Source organism: Mesoplodon bidens (assembly GCF_964165515.1).
Source record: "Mesoplodon bidens genome assembly, chromosome: 9".
In the NCBI taxonomy this organism is placed as follows: Eukaryota; Metazoa; Chordata; class Mammalia; order Artiodactyla; family Ziphiidae; genus Mesoplodon; species Mesoplodon bidens.
The window spans coordinates 82,499,784-82,516,774 of NC_138166.1; the positions used below are offsets into that span (position 1 = coordinate 82,499,784).

Here is a 16,991-nt window from a genome sequence, read left to right on the forward strand (position 1 = left end):
ATCTTGTTATTCTATAAGTGTGTAGAATGTAATGTAGAACAGAGATTGGCATCTTATGAGTTGTGTGGTCTGTTTCTTTTGTGTGACCTTTTCATATGATCATGGGCAAACTGTCTCCCAGCTCTTGTTTCTAGAAAATAAGAATGGCCGTTTAGATAAACTCAGTGGGTGTAAATTTTTACAAAAGTAAAAACTCCAAAGACATTAACAAACTTCATTTATGTAGATCTCTCTAATCATATGATGGTGGCCAATGTATACGTGTTAGTTTGTATTCTGATATTTATAACTGTTCATGAAACCATGTTTTGTCTGTTTTTTGAATTTATTTTTGGCTGTGTTGGGTCTTCATTACTGCGCATAGGCTTTCTCTCCTTGCAGTGAGCGGGGCTACCCTTCCTTGTGGTGCACGGGCTTCTCATTGTGGTGGCTTCTCTTGTTGAGGAGTACGGGCTCTAGGGCACGCGGGCTTCAGTAGTTGCAGCATGTGGGCTCAGTAGTTGTGACTCGCGGGCTCTAGAGCACAGGCTCAGTAGTTGTGGCGCACGGGCTTAATTGCTCCGTGGCATGTGGGATCTTCCCGGATCAGGGCTCGAACCCATGTCCTCTGCGTTGGCAGGCGGGTTCTTAACCACTGCGCCACCAGGGAAATCCCAACGTTTTGTCTGTTTTTACAAACAGCTTTATTGGGACATAATGGATATGAAGGAAAACTGCACATTTTTAAAGTGTGCAATTTGGAAAGCTTTGAGAAATGTATATATATCCATGAAACCATCACTACAGTCAAGATAGTGAACATACTCATTACTACCCAGAGTTTCCTTGTGCCCTGTTCTATCCCTTCCCATGTAACCCCAAGCCATTGATCTACTTTCTCTCATTATAGGTAAGTTTCATTTTCTAGAGCTTATATAAATGGAATCATATAGTATCTACTCTTGTTAATCTGGCTTCCTTCACTCAGTCTAATTATCTGAGATTCATCTGTGTTGTGGTCTGTATCAATACTTCATCCTTTCTGTTGCTGAGTAGTATTCCACTGTATGGATATACCATGGTTTAGCCATCCATTTACCTCTGGTGGTCATTTGGGCTGTTTCCAGTTGCCTCCAATTTTTGGCTCTTTATATATAAAGCTTTGATGAACATTTGTATACAAGTCTTTGTATGGATATATATTTTCTTGTCTCCTGGATAAATACCCTGGAGTATAATGGTTGGGTCATTATGATGGTAGGCACTGTTGCTTCTAATGCTTTCCCATGGTTCTTCCTCTGGCCTCAGGTGGAAGCACACTCTGGGCTGCTCAGTACTGTGCTCAAGAGAGGGCCTGTGCGCATCTCAGAAGTCATCTCTCTGTGCTGCTCTCTCCACCCTGGTCCTTTGTGCCAAGAGCTCTAGCGGGCTTGGTCTCCCCCAAACCCTTGTCCATTCCCACTAGAAACTCTAGGCAGTAAGCAGTTGTAGGGCTTATTTGTGTCCTGTCTCTTAGGGATCACTGTTCTCTGTTGCCTGTTACCTATCTTACTGAAAACCATGTTTCAAAATGTTTGTGGTTTTTTTGATTTTATGCAGGACGGTGGATTTGGTCCTTGTTTCATCTTTGTTGGAAATGGAAGTTGCACATTTTTCTTGAATTATGGCACTTTTAATTTTAAACACACATATATTCCATTAAGCAAATATACTATTTTCTAGTTATGTCCATGTTCTAGATTTCTTTTTTTCTTAATAGCATTAAACATTTACTTTTTTTTTTCCTATTTAGGATTATTTATTTTAGAACTATATCCACAAAATGAGTTAATAGGTTAAAGGTATATAAGCGAGGGCTTCCCTGGTGGCGCAGTGGTTGGGAGTCCGCCTGCCGATGCAGGGGACATGGGTTCGTGCCCCGGTCCGGGAGGATCCCACATGCCGCGGAGCGGCTGGGCCCGTGGGCCGTGGCCGCTGGGCCTGCGTGTCCAGAGCCTGTGCTCCGCAGCGGGAGAGGCCACAGCAGTGAGAGGCCCGCATACTGAAAAAAAAAAGGTATATAAGCGAATTTTCAGACTGTACCACATAAATATTTAAACTTTCCTACATATAATTGAGTTTTTGTTTCGTCACTATTTTTGTTTTCCTAGATTAACTGGACTTTAGAGTTTCCATCTGCATAAAGATTACTAGTAAGAATGTGTTTTTCAGGTAATTTACATTTGATTTCCCTTCATGTAAACCATTCATCTTTGATTACTTTAAAAGTAGAATTAGTTTATTGGCTCTATATGTGTATCTTCTTGCATGACTTTCAGATGGTTTTTTTTTTTTTACTATTTGTTTATTTTTCTATATTTAGATATTTTTCAGTACATTTTATTTTGTAAAACTATTTAATTCTAGAACACTGATCATTTTATTTCATAAATTGTCTTTCCTCAGGTGGGCTTAAATCGTAAATCTTTCTCCATCCTATGCCCCATTTATTTGTTTAATGCTTAGTTGTGAGATACAACGGGAAGTTTATTGGCACCAATGCCTTGGTGAACTAACCAAAGTGCTTTTTAGAAACCAGCTCTTCTGACAGAGGAGATATTGGTGTGCCAACTCATTCCAGCCCAACTCAAACCATACTTTTTTTTTTTTTTTTTGATGTTAAATAACTTTAATGGTCCATGTGGGAGTCACAAGGGAGGTGCGTTCCCTCCCAGGGCTCTTCAGTGCCATCCTCAAAGCTGGTTAGTGCCGGGAGGTAGGGCAGTGTTGGTTCCAGTTTTCTCCCAGGAATGGTTTAGGGGGTCCCAGCCAGCACCATGGCAACCACAGCTTAAAAGGGGCTTCTGCTGCCCCTCCCCAGCCTATCCCCAGTCCAGCAGAGGAAGGGGAAGCCAAGCTGGCCAACCTGCTACAAACAGCACCGAATCCAGAGCCCAGCTGCACACAGACCACCTCCTCTTCTGGCCAGATCCTGTTGCCAGCACACCATCTCACACTGGTGACTGGAGCCAAGTGTGGGGTGGGCCTTTGCTGCAGAGGCCTCTGGACGGTGGGGACCGCTTCGGGGGGAGAGGGGCAACCGAGCGAGAAGCCCCAGGGGAGTGGTCTGGGGGACAGCATCCAGGGAGACCGTTCCGCGTCTCCTCCAGGGCAGGGAATGGGTCTGGGCTGGGGTTGGGGCCACTGAAGCAGGGGAGCAGGGGCCAGGCAGGGCAGGCTGGGGGCATCTCCAGCCTCGTGCCCTCCAGCTGGGCCAGGCTGTCTGTCACCGGTGTGATGTCATCCAGCAGCTCAATAGCTGTGGCACCAGGAAGGGATTGAGGGGAGGAGGCTAGTCAGAGCTTAGGCCCCAGACCTATTCAGCCCTGAGCATCACCTGTCACCATCTCATGGTACCAGGATCCCTGCTTGGCCAGTGATTGGAGTGGTTTCTGAGGAGCGGGGGTTTCAATTTTCATTATGTCATCACGGCACTGCTTCCACTGGCTCATGTCAAAGAAAAGCCGCCACAGAGCTTCCGTCCAGCTCTGCAGGGCTCCCCGACTCTCTGCTGGAAGCGTGTGTGTCACCTCATCCTCCCCATACTGGTTACTGATGCTCAGGGTGAAGGGCCGGCCCACTGCCTGGTCCAGCTCCCCTGCCCGGACTGGAGTCTCCTTGTTGATCACAGTAAACAGCGGCTCCTCCGCAGTGTCTGTGTCTTCAGGTTGACGGTAACAGAAGCTGTTTGTGCCTCTCAAGACTCCATGCACTCGCACCCAGTCCTGCAGCTCCCCAGCCTGCTGCGCTCTGAGGGTGCCACTTGCAGTAGGCTGAGTCATGCAGAAAGGCTGAGCCACCAGACAGCAACGCACGCTCCCATCAAGGGGCAGCCAGGCGGGGTTCTCCTTATGACTGGTGAAGGTGAGGTCACGTGTGTGGAGCCCGTCCTGCACTGCTGCCCGGGCGAGAGTGGTACGAGCCGAGAGGTGGTAACGAGGACCACCAACAGCTGGGGTGCGGAGCGAGATGGGACTGCTTCCCGAGCCCCTAGCTGTCTCCAGCGACGCCCGCACACGCCTCCCCGAGGAGCAGCCCAGGGAGCTGCTGAGCTTGGTGGCAAGCCTCATGGGGGCCCCCCGCCAGGGCCCCCTCCTCTTCCAGGCAGGCCCCATATAGCTCCAGCCGCAGTTCAGAGTCTGGCCCTGCCTCGGCAAAGAGCACCTCGTTGTGAAAGGAGATGGCTGTGAGGGTCCCGTCCACCAGGATCACCTCCGTGTCCTGAGTGCATTCCCCGATCTGCAGCAGCAAGAACACAGCCCGACGGTGCAGCTCGCCTTCGTTCTTGAAATCTTCTGTGTCCTTCCACATGAGTGGAATCCGGAGGTCAGAAATGCAGACCTGGCCGCGGCAGGGGGAGCGCTCAGCAGGTGGCCCGCTGGTAGGAGGCCGCTGGCCTGTCTTCCTCAGCACCTGCGCGTCCTCGCGCCGCTGCAGCTCGCCCGTGTAGCCGGGGGTGCGGCTGTTGTACGCCAGCACGCTCTGGGTGGGAGCAGGCCACCGGCAGCTGGCGGGCCCCTTCCCTCATCCGGGTCTCATGGTGTAGCGTTCTTTGCGACTGTGTCCTCCGGTGGGTCGCAGAAGAGGCTGAGCCAGCAGCGGTGCGTTTGAACTCCATCTCCAGGGCGGAGCCGCTGGCCGCGGTGACCCGGCTCCGGTGGTTTCCGGAGAACATGCTGGCGGTCCCGTGCTTCTGCCTGCCCTCAGCACTCTCCACGCTGCCCGGCTCTGCCGTGTCTCCTAGGCTTCTGTCCCTCGACTCAAACCGTACTTTTAAAACTGTTGAAACCCTGGTTTTTCATTCCGCAAGCTGCTGCTTTGAAACAGTCATACAGATATTCTGGAAGCCCTACCGAACTTCAAGAACTTCTTGGTGAGAAAACACTCGTGTTGTTTTTTTAATCCAGAAGATTAATCATACCTGAAGTGAAAATTGGCTTTAACATGGACATTGGTGGGCCCTCCATGAGGTGTGAAGCTCTGGCTGGAATGGCCCTGAGCGTTGGTTCTGTTGTTAGAAGGCATGTGCACGTTTCCTCAAGTTGCTAGCTGCTGCTACTTGGAACTCTCGAGTGGCTTAGGTTTTAATAGCAGTAACAAATATTTGTTGATGGCTCCCACTGTGCTAAATGCTGCTTCTAAGTCCTTGACAGTTGCTGTAGATCTAATCCTCGTAACAGTATGTGACTGAAGGGATTTACGCTCCCCGGTTATAGATGAGGAAACTGAGGCACAGATAGTTTGATTAAATTTTCCCAGGATGCTGCTGCTAAGGAGGGGCAGCTACTAAAGTTTGAAGAGTAAAATAAATTTATTCTCATGTTATACCCCAGTTTGAGTCTCGACTGCAGTGTAGAATTACAAAAATTAAAGAAGGATCAACAGCTAGAAAACTGTACATTTGTTCAAGGTGAAAAACAGTTAAAAAAAAATCACAGAGCACAGGACAGTAGGCAGGAAGAACTCTACTTAGTGTACTGACCTTCAAGTATGAACAACATGCCACTGGTACCCTGTGTAAGCCTTGAGTGATGCAATACAAGTGTTCCCATTACTGGTTCACTTTTCCTTTGAAACTAGAAATATTTTTTTTGTAGGAAACTGAACGTTGTTAGGATTATAATCTGTATCTTTTTTATTTTTTAAAGGACTCAACTCTGTTTTTTAATTTTTGGCTGTGTTGGGTCTTCGTTGCTGTGCATGGGCTTTCTCTAGTTGTGGCGAGCAGGGGCTACTCTTCGTTGTGGTGCGCGGGCTTCCATTGCGGTGGCTTCTCTTGTTGTGGAGCACGGGCTCTAGGCGTGTGGGCTTCAGTAGTTGAAGCACGTGGGCTCAGTAGTTGTGGCTCTCGGGCTTAGTTGCTCTGCAGCATGTGGGATCTTCCTGGCCCAGGGATTGAACCCATGTCCCCTGTATTGGCAGGCGGATTCTCAACCACTGCGCCACCAGGGAAGTCCCATTCTGTATCATCTTAATAGAAATTTACTGGTCTATATAATGAACAGGTATTTCTAACTCTACTTTCTAATCAGCCCATAAATTTATATTGACCATTTTATCTTTTGGCCAAACTGTCGTAAAATCATCATCTCATTGGCCTCTGTCCCGTTGTTTTAGGGCAAAAGTTAATGGAGTCTGAATAATTCATTTATTTGGGTTGATCTTCAAAAGCAAGGGGTAACTTTTGAAATTGCCCAAATAAACGAATCTGCCAGTTTTCCTCATGATTTTTATGTGCCAACTTTGATAATCTGTGGAAACGAACAACTTACATTTCTTGTTTAAGATTCAGTGGCGGTGGTGGTGGTTTTTAAAAAGATGGGAAATATATGGGGCAGTGATGTTTAAACAGAAGATGTGGAGTGTGTTTGAATTTTTGTGTCCTGGAGGTCAGACTATGCAGTATGTGGTTTCCTGGGCAAAATAAGAATCTTCTTATAAAATATTCCTATGACCCAGCACATCATTATCCTCCTAGTCTTCACTTTCTTGGGCATAATGTAGCAAAGGCCTATAATTATAAGGGTTAAGTAAAATGTGTGAAAGTAGTATTACTTGTATATATGGGTATAGTGAGGAAATTAAGGGGAGAGCCTGTGTCACTGTGCCCTTTAGACATCTAAGTGCAGTGGGTAGTCTGAAACAGTAGGTATTTCTTAAAATCAAGGGTTCAAGACGTTTATGGCCAGACCACAAGAAAGAGGATGCTGGGGTGGCAGTCACTTCCACACTGGTGCTTATTCGAACACAGCTCCGTTTTACTCTAGCTCAGAACAGCAATGTCTGCTCAGGGGCAGATGAGTTTTAAGAATGTGCCTGCCCTTTATCCTTTGGGATTTGTGGGTTCAGGCAAAGCACATTCTTACTCTTTTGTCAACCTTGAATTTGGATACATTTCTTCTTTAGTCTTCCACATGCTCACCTCCTGATTTTTAGCCGGTAGGCCCCTTCTTATCCTTGTTCACAAATAGTGAATTTTGTAACTCTTAAGATGTTATATCCAGTGACCCAGCTTGTTAAGAGGAAAGTCCCAGTCATTGCAGCTTTGTTTTAGCATCAAGGCCGTCACTACACCTCCTCGCCACCCTCTCAACACCTGCCAATAACAAGTGGAAACACTTTCCTATAAAGACGAAGTACGGCCTTCATGTGGCAGAAGGGGGATTGAACTTAGGGAAAAACCATATTGTTAGAATGATACTTCAACATTATATGCAAAATACCATCGTGCAGTTAGTAGAAATAAATGCTGAAGAGCTCTAAGGAAGAGCTGGTAAAGTTTGATTGACCTAGGGGAGGGTTTGGCAGAGAAAACCGCTTTGGAATTGATATTCTTTTAGCCTGTAACACAGACTTGGGTGTCTGTACTCTACCTGCTGACTAGGATACTTGGAAGAGCAAGTTTGGCTGTCCATGCTTGGGGACAGTGACAGGAATGGGCAGTAAGAAAAGCATAGCTGCCATACTGGATGATATTGGGTCTTACGTTTCTTGACTTCAAAAAGGCATAACCACGGTATACTCCAGAGTAGAATGTATTTCAAGGTGGTGAAAGGGAAAGCCCAATATATTTGTCAGCTTACGGAAGAAAATTGGTTGACTTTTGCAATTTTTCTGCCATATGATAGACATTTTTGACTCTCGCAGAACACATGATGAGCCTTCCTATGTTTCACGAGAGAAGAAAGACACTGTTTTTGTTGTCCACTGTCTGTACCCCAGAGACCTTGCTGAAAAAAGGTATTGGATACCTTCCTTTGCTTGTAGCCTCTCTTGCTCAGCCTCGTAGCTCTGTCGGCCTCTCAGTAGTTGGCCCTTGATGTTACACTCCGCCCCTTACCCTCCGTGTAGGGTTTCTTGACCCAAACTGGTCATGTTTGTCCACCTTCTTGACAGTCCCTTTTACGTGTGTCTTCAGATCGTTTGCCTTGTTCTTCTTATCTTGTTAAAATAATTTCTGAATTGAATGCTATAGCAAGAGGACAGTTTGCAGTCAGAGTGACCTGGGTTTCAAGACTTTTTCAAGTCTGTGACTTGGTAATGACTAACCTTGGGTGAGTTATTCAGGACCTTTGAGCTCTGGTTTTCTTATCTGTAAAATGATGATACTGTTGAAATCTTAGTCTTTGTGAATATTAAATGGGAATCATATCGTGCCTTATGTATTATATATTCAAATATTATGTAGTTAGTAATTGTTCTTGTCAGTCAAGCTTCTTTAGTAGCCCCGGCTCACTTTGGATCCCCAGATAAGGTGCCTCTGACTTCATTTTGCACATCCATCTAGCTGAGAGCTGCCTGCTTCCCTTAGGTCAGGTGGGTTTTTTTCCCTGTTGAAAGACTTAGATTTATAATCTCGGCTTTCACTTTGAATGGCCTATTCTCAAGTGTCATTTTAAGTTGATTTGTTATGCTAATGCCTTACAAATACTGTGCTTCCTAATTAGCCCATATGTAATAAGGCAGGGTACCCACCTGCATACTTGCATATTAAATATTCTATGCAAAAAACCCTTAGCTCAGCTTCACACCATGCGGGGGATTGTTGCAGCACATGAAGAAGACTGTTCTCTGATTTGAATGGTAGTGACGCATTACGCTAGCGTACATCATGAAGGCTAGGGCTACGTGGTGATTGGAGTCATTTAAAATTGGTTTGGACAGTGTGCTGTTGACCAGAGCACCTTGTGAGTAGTTCTGGTCCTAATTACATCTTTCCTCTAACACCGTAATGGCCTCCTACCTGGCCTCCTTCTCTCCAATTGTCCCCCATCTAATCCAGTTCTATATATGGCTGCTATGTTAATCTTCCTGAAACATACCTCTGATTCTGTCGCTCTCCTTATCCTCAACTTTTTAAAAAGCTCCCCATTTCCTGGCGAAAAGGGCCAAACTTCGAAAGTCCCATGATGTGGCCTAAATTTCCAGAGTTCCTTCTATAATACTTTTAGAGTGGTTATTAATGGTGGGAAGTTGGAAATGTGTACAGACATTGCCTTGGTGCACATCACTGGGGGACACTTTTACTGGGTAGGGGCCAAAAGTGCTAGAGGGGATAGTCCCACCAATGGAAGATTTTGCCAGAACAGCAGTGAGTTGGACATTAAGGAGTAAAACTAGAACCAGTTATAGGGAAACGTTTTAGCTTAATATGAAAAAAGAACTTTCTAAGAAAGGTGTTCAGTGAGAGAGAGTGGGCTGTCCCAGGAAGTTAGTTTCATTTCATCGAAGGCCTTGACACATGAGCTGAATAACAAGATGGTAGGAATATTGTGGAGGGGATTTGACAGTGCATAGGAGGCTAGAGGTACACTTTTAAGTTCCCTTTCAACCCACAGGCCCTGTGACTCTATGGCTTATAATTCGGGAAAATGATAAGACCGATTAGGTCCCCATAGAAACAATGCTTCTGCACTTACATTTCTATACATTCCTCATAAGTGAGGTAGGTTGGTCTTAATGAAGCTTGCTTATACCATGTGGCAATGATCCTGCCTTCTTCCCCCTTCAGTATACTAATTAATATAATTGAACTATACATCAAGAAAAATGGAAGCTGGTTTATTACTGCCTATGATATTTAATTTCCTTTTTAATTGTAACTCATTACAGTTATACCAAGTTGCTAGGGCAGAAGGAATAGCAGCATTTGTGGTTCCATAGGAATTAAGAAAGGAAGAAAACTTTTGTTCTTCTGAAGTTTTCATTTGGAATAGAGATCGGAGTCGGAACCTTGTTTCATGATTTGACTTCTAAGTCCTTCTGTTTATCCCAGGAATGACTTTTGGCTAGCCCTAGAGCAGATTAGCCAGATGCTTATATATTTGATAGGGCTTTCCTTTCTCTTACTAATAATTAAAGTAAGAGAAATCATAATGCAATGTCATTCTAATAATTATGAAAATATTCAAAGTATGTTTAGGTTTGTAATCTCATAAAACACATGATGATAATTACCTGGCTTATTCACAATAACCATTTCATAGAGGGGAAACCCAAGATACTGAAATTAGAGAATTATTTGCAGAGCCAAGTCCAGATTCCCATTTCCACTTAAGACAAGTTCCCACAAAACTCTTAGCATTTTCTTTCAGGTACCTTTGTGATCAAGCTATGATATCTGTGTCTCCTCAAGGCTGCACATCTTTTGTCAAGGAGGCAGAGAATAGTTTCATGCCCTGCCTGGCAGGATCCTAAGTAACAGTCAATACCTTATTTACCTGTCTGATTTCCTGTTGTTTCTTTTCTTTTTTTTTTTTTTGCGGTACGCGGGCCTCTCACCGTTGTGGCCTCCCCTGTTGTAAAGCACAGGCTCCGGACATGCAGGCTCAGCATCCATGGCTCACGGGCCCAGCCGCTCCACGGCATGTGGGATCTTCCCAGACTGGGGCACGAACCCATGTCCCCTGCATTGGTAGGCGGACTCTCAACCACTGCGCCATCAGGGAAGCCCTCCTGTTGTTTCTTGATTGCCTTTCCCAGGCCAGGGAGATTAACTTAAACACACTGACCTCCTTTATGGTTGTTGACAATGATTACCATTGGGGTCTGATTGTTTTCCAGGGAGAAAAGGGAAGTTAATTTAGAAGGATCTTAATCAGAGTAGTAGTTTTTGTGACACATGTGTATGAGTTTGAAAACCAATACTAGGACCCTGCATCCTGACATGGGTCTGCACTCTTGTGCCTGCATTCTGATTATGGTATTGGTCTTCAGGTGAGATATGCAGTTCCTTTGAGGTTAAGCTCTCCGAGCTGTTTAAAGATGGCTTATTTTTCTATTTAAACCTCATTCTGTCATAGGTTACAATCCTTTGGGGCAGATATGGGTTGTTAGTTTGCTGAAAATAGAACTTAATTGGCTACTGTACCAAGTACTGATTTTTAATTTGACAAGAGAGTCATAATTCAGTCAGCCTGTTAGGTCCTTCAGGTTGTATGGAAGTTAGAAAGTGTAACTAAAACCCCACCTGGACCACTGCTCCTATGCAAACCAGGTATGATTGTGGGTTGTGCACAGTGGGGCTTCTGACCATTTGTGTAGCTCGAGGGGCAGTGTCTGCCCTACTTCTGAGGAGTGCCAATGAACATGTTCGCTGAGTTTTTCAACTGCTATATAATATTTACTTGCTGTGGAAATGCGGAGGACTAGAACTGTCTAGCAGATGAGGCATGATCTTCCTCTTTTTGACTTTAGAGTTTCTGCTTTTGCTAAATAGGAAAGAGACCCATTGGGGCAGTATAGTAATGTACATGAAATTACTATACAGTAATTTCCTTGTTTAATTCAACAAAGATATTGCTGAGGTATGGGGACTGGTGGTAAGCCCCTGCTCATAGAAAACTGGGGAGGGATATCAATTCTGGCTCTCTTTCCTTTAAAGGGCAGTTATCACCTCACCTTCTGAGGCCCACATGAAGCACTTTCCAGTACATATGTAGAGTTCCTGTTCCCAGCAGACGTTGAAGCAGATGTGCCTGCTGTTACAGAAGTGAAGTCTGACAGCTGTTACCTAACCTCTTCAATATCCTTATTCTGTCTACTTCAACCTTCTTAGATTTTTTGAAGCCTTATTAGATATGAACAATTTTTGCCCAAAGGAACTGGCTTCTTCTCCCCATTGACTGACAAGATACTGGTTATCAGACAGTGATTAGCAGAATGTTGTGATTCTCCTTTTCCCCTGATGAGTGTTTGTGTTAAAGACTAACAGCAGCTATAAGCACAGTTGTTTGGTGTCATAAGGAGACGAATTTCCTTCCATTTTTAGCTTTTATATGCTTGTACTTATTAGAGAGGTTGAGTGCTCTTAACATGTTCATAATCAAGGTTACCACCTCTAAAGAGAGTGGTGGTAGGCCAAGCATACTTGTATGTTCCTGGGGACTCTTGTAGTAGCTGAACTTGGACTTCGCCCGAGCCTCTCCTTGCTGTTTTGCTTTATGTGATATTTCATGAGAGTAATTTATCCTCAGTCATGAAGTATTTATTGAGCACCTACTGTGCCCAGATCTTTTTATGCTCTGCCTTGAAGACTTCTTAAATTTTCCCTGGTTTGGTTATGACTTTAGTCATGTCATAACATGATTGTAGTTTGGATTTGGATAATCAGTTTTCATGAAGGTGGGCACAAACACCAGTTATTTTATTTTGCCTTTTTGGTTGTATGGAGAGAAAACATGTTAAACTGAGACCTTGGGTTCTCAGGTGTTTATGGCTAATGAAAGATATGGCTATTTATACCATATCCAGATGGTATTCCTAGGTATAAGGAAAACAAAGTGAACAGAAAGGTACTGACTTGAGCTTCTATGTATGGGTCATATTGTAGTGACCTAGGCACTTTATACATATTAACTGATTTAAGCTTTAGAATACTGTCTCAAAATTCCTCCTCCCCCTGCTGTTGAAGTTCAATCTTTGTCTTAACCATCATTGCACAAACTTTTGGGCCCCAGTTTCAAATATCGCTCTCTTCAGTCTGTCTTTCCATACTGCTGCTCAGGTGGTCTTTGTAAAATTCCAAACACGTCTGTCCCCTTCCCAGAAAGTTCTCTTCGTTCCTCTGTTCTAGAGGTTAACACCTCTGCCTGGCAAACAGCAGTAGCCCCTGGCTGAACTTTCCCCTGCCTCCTTACGCAGCATTTACCTCCTTTTTGAACTCTCCATTCTTTCCTACTGCTTATCTTGTGTGTGTCTGTCTCTGGAACACTAACTCATCCTTCCAGTTTTAAAACTTGAGAAAAGTGCCACACCTCTTCTGACATTATTATTCCTTAAAAGAATGAAAAACGAATTCCCAAAACGTAATTGTGTGTGTGTGTGTGTGTAACACGTATTTTTAAGAATAATAAGCAGTCCTTCAATCTGGAATAATTTACAATAAATTTGGTCAAATTCAGACTTATTGCTGTCCCCTTTTTTTCATTTTTTGAAAACTGGGGAAAACTTCACCACAAACCCTAGTTTTACAGACTTGTGTTTTTGAGTCTCTCGTGGATGTAGTGAAATTGACAGAAAGGCTGGAAATGTGAGGATGGGGACGAAGCAGGAAAAATTTTTAAAGGTTCTGTTTATTGAAATGTAGAATATTGGAAGTGCAGTGTGAGAATGGAAAGAACGGAAGAAATCTGGTAGTCATGCAAGGGGGCTGACTTAAAGGAGGGCATTGTAGTGGACCAGTGGAAGGGAGGAAAGGGTTAGTCAGGGGAAGCTAGTTGGAGGATGAACAGCACTGAGGAAACCGGTGAGAGGTGGAGCCCTCCCCAAGATTGTTTAATGACTCCTTGAGTTTTGTGAGTTGGTTCCTGATTATACAGAGACAGAAATGATATTGATTCATCTTGTGTGTTCTGATGCATGCTCTTCAAAGAGGAAAGAAAGACAATCCTTTATATAAGTTTATTAGTGGTGAGATGACATTCTTTAAGAAATATCATCCATGGTGACCACTGGGGAACTTGAGCCATTGAAGCCTTTTGGCCTGAAAGTAATTTAACAAGTCAGTATCTTTCTGGGTAACTGTAATTGCTAGATGTTCGATAGTCATGAAATTCAGTTAGCATTCTTGCTGTTGAATTGATTTTTAATGTTTATTTGCAAAACCTTAAATGTGTGTCCAAAGCCTTGAATGCATTCCCAAGTTATCCATTGTGCACTCCCTAGATATGAAATATCAATTTTACAGGCTAGCAAAATGATATTTAATGGTGGCTGACTGGATAGTGTTTAAGAACAATATGTATTAGATACTTACATTTGTCTATTATCTGACTCGTGGCACAGATCATTGAATTTAGGTGGTACTGAAATTGCACAAGATCTGGCTGCCTTAATAATCCAAGCTGTGCAGCCTGTTTATTTAGTCCCAGGATCTTCCTCTTGTCTTCCTTCTAAGCACGTACAGAAGAAAATAAGACAATTTTGCTTTGTACTTTCATATCTGCTTGCATTAGGAAAGATGTCTTTAAAAAACGGTAGGGACGTTTTCAGGACGCTTCTTGAAGCCTGGGGCACACCAGTTTTTTGTGATTTGTTGACATCAGTGTTTTCCTTCTTCTCTAATGTTTGCCTTCTTTGATTATACTTCAAGACCCAAGGTTTCACCACATTTGAATTTTAAATTTTGAGGCTAAATTTGGTCAAGCTGCAGCTGTAAAGGATGTTCTGTTTCATACCCATATCATTTTGTCTTGAATTTCATTTTAAAATGATCACTGTATTTTAAGCATATGCAATGGCTTCTTGGAAAAAATACATTGTTCAGTTAGATAAGTAAATGAAATTGTCTGGGTTACGGAGCATGACTCACTTAAAATCTCATTTGGAACAATTTCTCTGTCCACCCTTTGTTAACCATATATCCTGCTGGTTTTGTAGTACGGGGACTTGTACAAGAGTTAAAATAAACCATGGAGATCTGGATTTATGGTAACAGTCCCTCCTCAGTTCAAGGACTGTGGATGGATCTCTTTCCTTTCTGCTTTTTCTTTGATCTGTTTTTGGCTTTACTTTCATCCTTTGCTTTAGGTTTCTTAACTGCTTGTTTATTTTTTCTTAGAAAAGTATGAGCATATGCAAACTACAAGGAATTTTGGAATGATTAAATGGATAAATATCATATACATAACCCATATGGGTTGTCTGAATAAGATTCCCCTTTATGATAGGCCAAAATTTGCATATAGTTTCTCCACCATATCTTTGCGAGGGCGCCTCTGGTATACACAGTAAGCTTCCTTTCCTTGTCATGCGTCCATCTGCTCGCTGGAACCCTTTCTACTGAATCCTCTACCCTGCCACTCATAATTCTTAGGTTATAATCTTGGTGTAGAATGGCGAGGGATAATATCTGTTACCATTGAACGCTGTATAAAGCTGTTGAAAAAAATGGGATAAAAAAATTAAAGCAATTAATGTTTTCTTCATCCCTTATATCCTCTCTTTTTGAACAGTTTAGCTTTACTGGTGCTAAATTAAACAATGGTAATCTGTTAACTTTACAAAGACATAGTTTAAAGGCATTGGAAACACAAAGGGAAAAGGTATAACTCCTCGTTATAATTTTTCTGGAATGCTGCAAATAAAATTGACGATTGGTAAATCAATTTATGTTGCAGAAGCACTGGGAGAATAACTGTAAAGAAATGATTTTTTTTTAAGTTCTTAATATAGAGGAGAGTCTTTTAAAACCATGAATAATCACTAGTATTCTGTTACATTGGGATTTTTTTTTTCCCTGAAGTAAATTTTAAACAGTTCTACTTGATTTCAGTTTGGATCCATCAACAGAATAGTCAGCTAAGTGCGGACAGGACAAAGTGTTAATTTACCAAGTATGAACACATCACCACTTGGGGATTAATTCTAGTTTCTTTGGAAATAGTCTCAGGCCAAAACTTTGTCGTTAAAGCCTGTAATCTAAATATTTCCTGTGGATTAGGCTAGATTAAATTATCTGTCCCATGTGTTCAGAATTCATGTGGATGAGGTGTACACACACACACACACACACACACACTCTCTCTCTCTCTCTCTCTCTCTCTCTCTCTCTCTCTCTCTGGACGGACACACACACACACACACACACACACACTCTCTCTCTCTCTCTCTCTCTCTCTCTCTCTCTCTCTCTCTCTGGTGGTGAGGTGGGCCACAGGTTTGAGTCATCCTCTCCTCAGAGTCTGGTTCTATCTGGCATTTCACAGTAATAGCAGACATAATTGCCTTCTGATTTTTAAGGCTGTATGGCTTTCTTGATAATAATGGGAAATTGGTTATTCATTTGAGTGCTGTTGATTAGTGTTGATGTTTTAATGTCTCACAAGTATTTCTGTTATCTGTCTGCAGATCCCAGGGGCATCTCTACTCTGAAATTTGGGGCTTCATTTATTTTCCTTCTCTCTGTTCTTTCCTGCTGCCTAGCTCCCAATTTGGATTAAAACTTAAACAGCTTAGGCCTAGAAGAAATAAGACATTTACACAATTGCAGATTTATTACTTTTGAATTTTTAAAAATGAACTTTAAAAGGTTTCTTTTACATTTTTAAGGTTTCCAAGTACTGCCCATATCTTTGGAGACTGACAGTGACCTTGGGGGAGGGGAGGGCGAAAGAGACTCATCAAAATATTTTCTAAAGAGATCAATCTTCTATTTCCTTTCTGTGACCTGATTTGGTGAAGATATTTCCACCTCAAAGGAGGATCTTAAGAATACCATATATTTTCATTTTTAGGTGAACGGATGCAGCTTTGATGTTCTCATGCCTTACTTGAATGTGAATGTTAAAGCATGGCAAATTTTCAAGGAATCATAGGGAACTGATCCATTTTATGTAACATTTACAGACTGATGGGCATTTAGAGATAGAAGGAACATTTAGCATTTATCCCCAGCCACTTTTTCCCCCCTTTTCTAACAGGAGGAAAATGAAGCCCAGAGAGATTAAGTAATTTCATTCAACAAACATTAATTGAATGTGTACCATATGTCAAACCCAGTCCTAGGAGCTGGGGGCTACAGAGATGAATAAGTTTAATTTCCTGTTGGAGATAAATACGTAGTTTTCAGATCATACAGTTTGTAATTAGAAGGATAGGAAGTAGAATATTTATGAATCATTCATAATCAGATCTTTATATGATGAAAATTATGTCAGCCCTTTGTCCTTCCCCTCACCTTTAATTTATTAAATCATCCAATAAAGATGATTTTCACTTATTTACTTGTTTTGTGGGACTAAATCTGGTGTTCTCCCTTGGCTTCCTTCTTTTGGCGACCACTCTTTCTTGAAAGATTAGTGTACCCTAGCCACCCCCATTTTATCAGCTATTCAACCTGCTAAAACTGACTGAAATTGCTCTTGCTGAAGTTACTGCCATCTTGAGTGGGCACGTTTCTGTCCTTATTGTGACCGCTTTGAATGTGCTGGCTCTGTCTTCTCTTCTTAAACTCCATTCTCCCTTGGCTCCTT

At 42.8% G+C, this 16,991-nt stretch overlaps 1 protein-coding gene and 1 pseudogene across 3 annotated transcripts in view; one reads left to right on the forward strand and one right to left on the reverse strand.

Moving 5' to 3' along the window:
- SND1 (staphylococcal nuclease and tudor domain containing 1) overlaps positions 1-16,991 on the forward strand; it is a 427,993-nt gene that overhangs the window by 127,738 nt on the left and 283,264 nt on the right. The window lies entirely within an intron of this gene.
- On the reverse strand, positions 1,902-14,193 carry LOC308623017 (rhotekin-like; annotated as a pseudogene). Its single transcript has 2 exons — positions 3,356-14,193; positions 1,902-3,277 (listed from the first exon to the last, which is right to left on the reverse strand). The product of its transcript is annotated as a rhotekin-like (transcript).